This window comes from Ictidomys tridecemlineatus, chromosome 8, assembly GCF_052094955.1.
Source record: "Ictidomys tridecemlineatus isolate mIctTri1 chromosome 8, mIctTri1.hap1, whole genome shotgun sequence".
NCBI lineage: Eukaryota > Metazoa > Chordata > Mammalia > Rodentia > Sciuridae > Ictidomys > Ictidomys tridecemlineatus.
The window spans coordinates 121,316,707-121,325,855 of record NC_135484.1 but is presented as its reverse complement, the minus strand read 5'-3'; the positions used below and the strand labels follow the sequence as shown (position 1 = coordinate 121,325,855).

Genomic DNA, 9,149 nt, shown 5'->3' with positions numbered 1-9,149 from the left:
CTGTTGCAGAAGAGCAGTGCCTCTGGGGACCTTGTCCAGGGGTGGTACACCTTGGAGCTCCAGTGATTGGGGGAGGTAATTGAGCTCCTCCACAAGTATTGTTTCCATGTGTCTCTTCACAGCCACCCTCCAAATCTCATTTTATTGGTAAGACCTGTTCCCCCATCCTAGAGGGGAAGAGCATTGCCCTGTTTAGATCCATTGAGACACAAATGACTCTATTTACAAAACATTTACTATTGTAACATCTACCAGGGCTCTGACCTGGGTGGCAATGTCAATTGCCTGAGATTAGCTCCTTTTTCTAATAGCCCTGGTACCTGAAGTTCTCAGCTTCAATGAGCAGAGACTGAAAATCTAAAGAACAAAGTATGCATTGAGACATTCACTGTAAGGGCCAGAATGGGAAAGGAATGAAAGTGGACATTTCTTTTCACTTCCAGTGGAGATAGGGGTAGGAGGCAGAGTGGACCAGCATGGGAGGTAGGTTCAGCATTCAGAGGGGTGGAGCAAAAGGTATCTCCTGAAAGATAATCAGGAGTGGGGATTTGGACTGCTGCTGTGGCATCAGGTTAGATAAGAGCTGCTGTGTGGCCAGCAGAGCAGGTTGCAGAGGAACAGGGGCCTGTGCCTTGGTGCTACTTCCTCTGATGGCATAGTGTCTGCCTTCACAGGTGTCTGACTGCCACAGAGAAGCTGGAATCTCCACTTGTATGTCAGTTTGGGGACCAGCCAGGGAAGGGCCTGTGTTGATAGCTGCATTCATGCCACATTGCTGTCCTTTGTTTCTCCAGTACAGGAGTGGTCTGTAAGTGAAGGCAGTGGCTCTCAGCACTTCCACCCACTGCTGGGCATGCTCCTCCAGTTTATTCTTCCAGCACAGGAAATCAATGCAGCTCACAGTTATCACATAGTGAAGCCCCAGCAATCCAAAGTACAGTGACACCCACACTGAGGCTGAAAATGAAGAGGCAAACTGACAGCTGTAACCTGGGACCTCAACTCTTTTTTCTTCCTCTGCTTGACTTGGCTCATTCATCCATTCCTTCCTTCCCACCCTCCTCAAAGACACATCTCATAGACTTCTCATTGAGTCCAAGCTGGTTTGGCAGGAAGCCTAAGAGGCCACTTTCGCCTTTGACAGATAAGGAATGCTTGTGTACAGGGGCCATGACCTACCCAGACTCAGTCAGGACTTCTGGCTCCCAGTCTCAGACCCATCCTGTCATTCAGACTGAGATGCCTCACTATGCACAATATCCTTGAGCAAGTCAAAGTTCCCCACTTGATGGCAAGACTCCTTGCTTTTCTGTTTGGGCAGAGCATGGTCTATGTCTTCAAGGAGTCCCTCCTCTTCTGGTGGAGCCTACCTCTTAACTGCTTAGCACTTCCTGCAGGAAGGCAGCCACCACCCTATTCCTACAAAGGGTATTCCCCTACACTCAAAGGACAGTAGGGCTACTTATGTCCAGGAAGGCCCAGGTCCTCCTTTGGGGAATCCATCAGTTGAAGCTTCTTACCAGTCCTATGGCTCTGGAAAGAATGAACTCCCCCACTGCTCATTCCACCAATGGGAGTCCTCAGAAGGCCCCAGCCTCATTATGCCCTCAAGATGAGGTCAGTGGGTTATGAGCACTGAGAATTCCAGGATTGGCAGTTGTGGAGTGGGTGACAGTTGATGGAAGGAAGGGACTCTATTTTGTGACATGTCATGAGCATCATTGTCTTCCATCAAAGAATAGTCCCAACACCGAATTTTCTGTTCCCCACTTCATATGGGGAACTGACAGAACAGCCCCAGGAAAGGGCCCTCACACCCTCAGGAGTTTCTATTTATGCAGTGAGTTGTTACAAAGCCATTTGTGGATTATTTCAGTGGGTTATTACAAAGCCATTTATGGATGATTTCTCCTTCTTCCTTCTCCCTCCTCCTCCTCCTCCTCCTCCTCCTCCTCCTCCTCCTCCTCCTCCTTCTTCTTCTTCTTCTTCTTCTTCTTCTTCTTCTTTTTCTTCTATTTTTTTAATTGTCAATGGACCTTCATTTTATTGATTATTGATATGGTGTCTTAGAATCAAACACAGTGCCTCACACATGCTAGGCTAGTGCTCTACCACTGTGCCACAATCCCAGCCCTTTACATGGATTTTTCAGAGAGGAGTGGGTCAGAGAACACAGTGAACTTTGGACAGCCTTGTCATCAAGAAGTTTCTGACTAAGTTGTCAGAGAGTCAAACAGCTCCAAAGTTTCATGTAGTCGAAACCTCGTTCTGTGGCTCTTTCAATTCTCTTTTCTTTCTTCTACCAGTGTTTCTTGAGCATCATCCATCCCTGTGGGTGCTCTCCTTAATGTTATCCTGTATTTCTTTCCAGCTTCATGTTCTTCCCCATCCTTCAGACACCATGCTAGTCTGCTCCCACACGCAGTGAGTTCGCATAGTCCTCAGATGAAAAACCATAATCCTTGACCAAGGTCTCCAAATGCCTGAGCATTCTTACCAGTCACTCCCATGTGTTTCTTCCCCCTTCTTGTGAATCTTGTCTCTCAGATATTCATAGAGATCCTTTACTCACTTACTTTAGTTCCCTGCTTGAGTGTCTCTTTATCCCTGTTTTTCTTTGCCTGATTTGCATATATATATATATATATATATATATATATATATATATATATATATATAATCTGTATCCATTGGTATGGAAACCTGTTAAATTAAAGAAAAGAAAGATATAGGCAATTCAAAGTGTGAAACTGCCATGAAGGGATTGAAGCAGGTAAAATAAAAGAGACAATTTTGGTGTATAAAGAATGTTAGACTTCATCCAGGAAGGTTCAGTTGAGATGTGGACATGGGATCTGAGCCCTAGGAGATGATGAGTCAGCCAGTGCAGATGGATGCAGTGAGAAAAACTGCAATGATCCTGAGCCAGATACAGGCCAGCCCTCCTAGAATTATTAATTTTCTACTACATTCCAAAAGCACATATCAGAGCCAATCTTGTTAAACTACAAGAAAAAGAAAAGACCACTGAGTACAATTTAAATCAATTTAAAGCAAGCTTGTTATTTTGACCCTCTAGGACTGTTTCTCTCCAGAAACCTGTGGTAATAGAAGACAGTGCTATGACTCTGTAGTAGCACAGTTTTATACAACAAAAAGTTTCAAAAGGGGGATGTCTTGAGAACTTACAGATAACAGGGTTTTGACAAGTGAAATCCAAAGGTAGGCAATAGGTTAATGGTATAAATGGTTCAGCACTTAGGGTGTAAATTTACTTTCCAACCTTTGAAATTATGAGGTGCCACTAAGGTTTCAAAGAGGGTTGTTATCTGGCCAGGGAAAGCCAGAATTTATGAGGCTTCACTAAAGTTTTAGATAAGGCATTCAAGGCATGGGCAGGCATGTCAAGCAATTTTAGAAATCATAGTAATTTATAGTAAAGCAGAAATGAACTTTTTATGGCTTTTTGATGAGATTGCTCCCAATATTAAGGAGGAATTAGGCTCCTTGTCTTATGTGTCTTAGGTGTCCCTTCCAAAACTTTGCTAGTGCAGAGAAAGAACTCTGAAGAAATTTTAATCCCTCAGGAAACAGTTCCCAACTTCTCAGACTCACCCAAAACTGGCTTCCCTGATGCAACCTGACTGGATTTACCTATTTATATTGTGTATCTATTTCTATCTCCATTGTTGTAAGAAAGGGGAAGGTGATTGTTCTGGCTACTTTGGAGCTTAGAGGGGGCTATGTGGAGTGAGGCAGCTTAGGAGTTCAGTCTGGCTGGAGAAGAACAGGATGTAAATTTCTATGTGAATGGGTGCTTTTATGTAAGAGAGGAAAAAGAAAAAAAACATGAGTACTGAACAAATATTGCCAAAGAATATCATGAAGGTGACAGAAGGTACTATTTTTTCACCAGGAAGTGTGGAGATTGAGAAGCTGTCCCCATAATAAGGGCAGAGTGGAAAAGGCCTTTACATAGAAATGTAAATCTTTAACATCTTTAAAGTTATCAGGAATGTAAACACAACATTTAACTTTTAATGTTATAGATGTCCACCCCCATGAGATGTAGTTAAACTACTCAATGTCATCTGATCTTGTAAAATTTTTGCTTATGTGACCTCCATGTCTAGTACAGAACCCTTTTTTTTCTGGTTCTTGGGAATGGAAATATCATACTAGCAAATATCAAGCCTACCTGTGTAGGTTAGGAATAAAAACTTCTGACTCTGGCAGTTTCTCTTGATAGATTTTTTTTTTAAATCAGGCATTCCTGCCTGAGAATCCTTCTTTGTAGCCTCCAGTCTTACTTATTTGTGGGGCTAACATAAGTGTAAATCTTAAGTTATATTTAATTATTATTATTTATCTTTAAATACCCAGGTGTGGCTATGTTCTGGTTTTAACTGTTTTTGCTAGATGTTTAAGATGAAGCAAGTCAAACTGACTTTTGTTTCTGTCTATTATTAAGAGTCAGGTGAGTTTCCATGGGAGTCACTCTTGGGAGAACTTAGAAGCAATTTTTTATTTCTGCTACTGCTGTTTGCACTAGGAGGGATCTAGGTCTTGTTGACCATGTGGCTTCCCTTGAAAACACCAGAAATATATCCATTCTCCAATAACTCTCCGTTTCATGGCAAGAGCATTGTTTGCCTTTCTGTTCTCCAGGGGTCTCATTAATCTCCCTGTTTGAGAGGTTATGTGGCCAGGAGTTGCAAAGCTCTCTAGAGAAGTACCCTGTTCCTTGGGTTTACATTGACTCAGAGGGCAAGAGCCAAATACAGAGTTTTTTGTCCCTTTTAACTTTAATTTTTATTATTGATTTTATTTTTTAAATACATTACAGCAGAATGCATTACAATTCTTATTTCATATATAGAGCACAATTTTTCATATCTTTGTATACAAAGTATGTTCACTCCAATTCATGTCTCTATACATGTACTTTTTGTGCATTACAATTCTTATCACACATATCTACCACAATTTTTCATATCTCCGTTTGTATATAAAGTAGGTTGATACCCAATTCATGTCTTCATACATGACTTTGGATAATGATGTCCATCACATCCCACCGTCCTTGTTAATCCCCTGCCTCCTTCCCTTCCTTCCTTCCCCTCTTCCCTATAGATGAATTAACTTTAATTTTTAAGACTTGGTGTTATACATCTAGCAATTCAGTCTCACCAGTCTTAAGAATACTGGGGTTTAACTTTAATGTATATAACTTCACATTAATTGAGGTCTCTGCTATCTTATCTGTCATTTAAGTGATTGCTTATCTTAAATTAACCCAGGTTGTGTGTTATTGAAGCAAATACCTTTGCAAAATATTAACAGGCAACATGTATACAGTTTATAAGGAACATAGGAGTGGGGGGTGGGATGGGGGTGGGGGGATTCCTGGAGAGTTCCCATTGGTTGTGGAAGTGCAGGAATTGGGATATTTCCGGTTGCTGGTTCCTGGATGAGCTGCGTAGCATTCAAGAGAATTCCCGGGGAGCGTGTGTGGAGTGTGCTGTGGAGTTCAGAAATAAAGTTTGTTCCTGCTTCAGTAACTTGTAATTTGTGCCCAGCCAGACTGCTGGCAGGCAAGGACAACACAATTTACAGATCCTCCTTTTCCAAAGACCTTTCCAATGTTTCTTGACCTCACAGTAATTGGTGTCATAGTCCAAAACTGCAAAAGCTGTGTCCACTTTGCTTTCACATTTACCTACCTTTCTCCTGATTTTCAGATTAATTTCTGTCTTCAGGCACTAGCTGCAAATTTTCTAAATAAGGGCTGCAGTTTATCAGCCCTAAGCTTTATACTAATCAACAAAAGACCTAATTGTTTACTTAATAAGACAGAATTTTCTCATACTGTAACAAGATGTGTGTGTCTTTACTTTAAGGATGTTCTTTTAGTAATAGAGTCACTGAGCATTCCAAATTCATGTTGATATTTTAATTTATACAAAGCAGCTGAGATAAACTACTTATCTACTGAATAGTATTGCCTTCTTAAAAGCCTTTAAAAAAAGAATATTACTTTTATTTTTCTCCCCCCTATAAAATAAAGAAGAGTAATTTGGGGGTTACAAGAATTAATCAAATCTTCTCCCCCATTTCCGGAGATTATTTTCTAATGTGTCATGCTGCTTCCCAATTGCACTTCTGAATCTCCAACAAATATAACACTGTATAAAATGGGCAACTCAAAATGTATCTGAAAATGAGTGAGATAAAATGAGTGAGATCTGCATCTCTGTGTATACCAGTTAAAATTTGAAATCTAAGTGAACTACTTTCATTGGGTAAAGGAAAGAATATGGTCTTGGACGCCTGATAAAGTCACACACACACACACACACACACACAAACACACACACACACACAATTTCAAGTGCATTTGTAGTAAATCTATGTGACACGTTCTACAACCAATAACCTGCCTCTGCCCTCGGAGTAGTGTGTGCAATCTTCATGGCATGTCCTCAATGGTTGTAGGGGAGCAGCAGCCCTTTGAGACTTATAAATATTAGCAATGGCTCTCTACAAGTGTCAAGTTTAATCTATGTGCAAACAGTAACTTTATCTTCCAAATGTACAAAATGTTTTTTACACTTGAAGAATACAGGGTTGATAGGATATCAGGTAAACAGCTGATGGGAAAAAACGTGGAAGACTATTATATATTCTAATTGATATCTTCATAATGAAGAAAAAAGGAATTAGAAAATGCTCTAAAAAATTAATTGTAGGGTTGAGATTGTGGCTCAGTAGTAGAGCACTCACCTAGCACGGGCGGGACCCGGGTTCAATCCTCAGCACCACATAAAAGTAAAGGCATTGTGTTAAAAAATGTTAAAAAAAATTAATTGTATCTTCTAGAGTTGAAGAGTAATTTGGGGGTTACAAGTAAAATGTTACATGCACCTGAAAAATGCGAATGTTGGAGAAATTCCTAAAGACAATTTCTTTAATCAGGAATATTGAACAAGAATTTAAAGTCTCTTTCTTTTATTCTCCATCTTCTTATACATATACAAATTTTAAACAATTAGAAAATTTAAAAATGTACTGTGCATATCTGTGAAAGGAGATACAAGTTTTAGGAACTGGAATATGAGAAGAAATTGGCAATAATGACTAAGGACAAAATTTTAATTAGAAAATTACCATTAAAGTTAGAATTCTCAACTTAGTTAATTTTATGGCATAATTATAGGATTTGTAAATTCAGGCTGATATTGAAATATGAATTTATATTAAATATAGATTATTAAGAATGATACCATCATGGTCAAATTGTAGATTAATTCTAATAATGAAATAACAATATTATTTGCTTTGTTGTTTGGGAGTATAACTAACATAGAATATTTATATCACAAAATAAATGATCTTACCATTCTTGAATTTCTATCCATATTAAAAATGATATTAAAAAACTTCTTTTCAGACTCTTTCTAGGTCAGACTCAATACATACCTCAATACACATTTTGGTTAAGATTTGCATACTTGAGCCATAATTTCTCTCTTATTTGGTCTTATGAAACAATTTTACCCAGCACTCAGTTGGTGTCTAGAATTGTTAAGGATAATCAATTTCAATACAAAATGTTTTTTACAATTGAAGAATATAGGGTTGTTAGGATATCAGGTTAACAGCAGACAGGAAAAAACATGGAAGACTATTATATATTCGAATTGCTATCTTCATAATAAAGAAAAAAGGAAATAGAAAATGCTCTAAAAATTAATTGTATCCTCTCGAGTTGAAGAGTAATTTGGGGGTTACAAGTCAGATGTTATATGCATCTGAAAAATGTGAATGTTGGAGAAGTCCCTTAATATTTAACAGGGCTTTCATATGCCTATTTACCCAAAGAAGATATTTCTGGAATGCTAGAAACACAAGGTCCATCCAAAAACTTTGGCTCATTGTCATTAATATCCTGCACTTTGATGATAAACTCTGATTTAAGCTCCAAGAGTTTCTGGTCTCTATGTCCATGGCCTGTGCATGCAGGGTATAGAAAGGATTTTCTTCTCTATCCAGATTCCTTATTACATGAATGTTGCCTGTGGTTTCATCAATGGTAAAAAACAATGCTGGCACTGTCACCTGGGAGTGTGTATTTAATAGTACCCTCTCCCTTGTCCTGGTTGGGGCAGGGGGAGAGAAGAGGGAAAAGGAAGATCATTAATAACCTTGCCATTACTAAGGAGTCATATTTTACAATATAATTTCTTTAATCAGGATTATTAAACAAAAACTTACAGCCCCTTTTAATTTTTAATCAATCATTTTTGATACAAAAATTTTAAACACTCAGAAAATTAAAAATACCTGTGTGTGTGTGTGTATATATATGTGTGTGTGTGTGTGTGTGTGTGTGTGTGTGTGTGTGTGTGTGTGTGTATATATATATATATATATATATATATATATTCTAGATATTCTTCATTCACCTTTCAGTTACTTGCCTCATCATTAAGGTGCATCACAAATTCATCCTCCTGTTGATTCTACTCTGAGTTCATCCTCCTTTTAATTCATTATGAAGATAAGAAACACTCCAAATGTATCACCTGGTATAAGTGTAATTAATTTAGAACATTTGTTGAGTTCTTTTATACCTCTTTGGGAATCAAATTTTCATTAATGACCAAGCACAAATCTTAAGTATAGTTATTGTTTAGTTTAAATTATCATCATAAAATAAGTAAGATCATAAATACCAAACCATACACTTTCCTAATGATCTGATGGTAGAAATTATCTAATATTAACCAAATCATTGGTGGGATCAGTGGTTATCCTCTCATATTATCAGATAAGTTTCTTCAAATTCATTGTGTATATAGAAAATTTGTGGTCTGTAATATAGAGAAATTTGAATTCAGTTAATTTCTTTTTAAATTCAATGCATTATTAGTTCACTGTATTATAGCATGGAATAAGATACACATGAAATCAATGAGAGAGAGAGAGAGTCAAAGAGAAGGGAATTATCACACTGATATGGTCATCATTGCTCAAACTGGATTCCAAGAATAAGTGGAAGCTCAACAGAGCTTTGGAGAACTACAAATTATGCAAGAATAAGTAAATATATACAACAAATAGCACATTAAAATATCACAGTATATAAA

The 9,149-nt window shown here is 38.1% G+C and overlaps 1 pseudogene; it reads right to left on the bottom strand.

Moving 5' to 3' along the window:
- Window positions 1-433: 433 nt before the first annotated feature.
- On the bottom strand, window positions 434-1,172 carry LOC144365789 (testis-expressed protein 38-like; annotated as a pseudogene).
- Window positions 1,173-9,149: the final 7,977 nt, after the last annotated feature.